Here is a 472-nt window from a genome sequence, read left to right as displayed (position 1 = left end):
ATATATATGGCTGTTATGGCAGATATCAGGTCTCATCATACCTTAACTTATATATAACGTATCATGGATTGATAAGTATTCTGTGTTTTATAGCAACCCCATATATTTGAGCTGCGTCGACGAATAAGGCATTTCTTTTTATAAAGTGCTATAATTTTAAGTTTGTTTATTTTTATTATTTTAAACTTTACTACTAGACTATTATTTCGTTTTCAATAATTCATAATTTTTTACGTGAGCGTCTTGAAGTTTTAACAAACATTTCATGAGTTCATAAATTTTAATAAAATTTGCATAATATATAAAGTATTTATGTTGAGTCTCTGGAAAAGGAAAATATGTGATGAATAAGGGGGATAGATAGATGGATTTGAAAATATACAGTTCAGAAATAAAACAAGAAGGAAAAAGTTGGAAGAACTAATTTGATAAAGGAATAAAAAAAAAATAAAATAATTAATGCTGCATGGTT

At 26.1% G+C, this 472-nt stretch overlaps 1 protein-coding gene across 1 annotated transcript in view; it reads left to right on the top strand.

Moving 5' to 3' along the window:
* Nucleotides 1-472, top strand: part of Balat (Beta-alanine transporter) — a gene marked incomplete at its 5' end in the record, with an annotated part of 205,896 nt that overhangs the window by 155,459 nt on the left and 49,965 nt on the right.

Source organism: Halyomorpha halys, unplaced genomic scaffold, assembly GCF_000696795.3.
Source record: "Halyomorpha halys isolate HHAL.00 unplaced genomic scaffold, Hhal_1.1 Scaffold501.1, whole genome shotgun sequence".
Classification (NCBI taxonomy): Eukaryota; Metazoa; Arthropoda; class Insecta; order Hemiptera; family Pentatomidae; genus Halyomorpha; species Halyomorpha halys.
The sequence above is the reverse complement of the archived record's forward strand: the minus strand, read 5'-3'. Positions and strand labels throughout refer to the sequence as shown.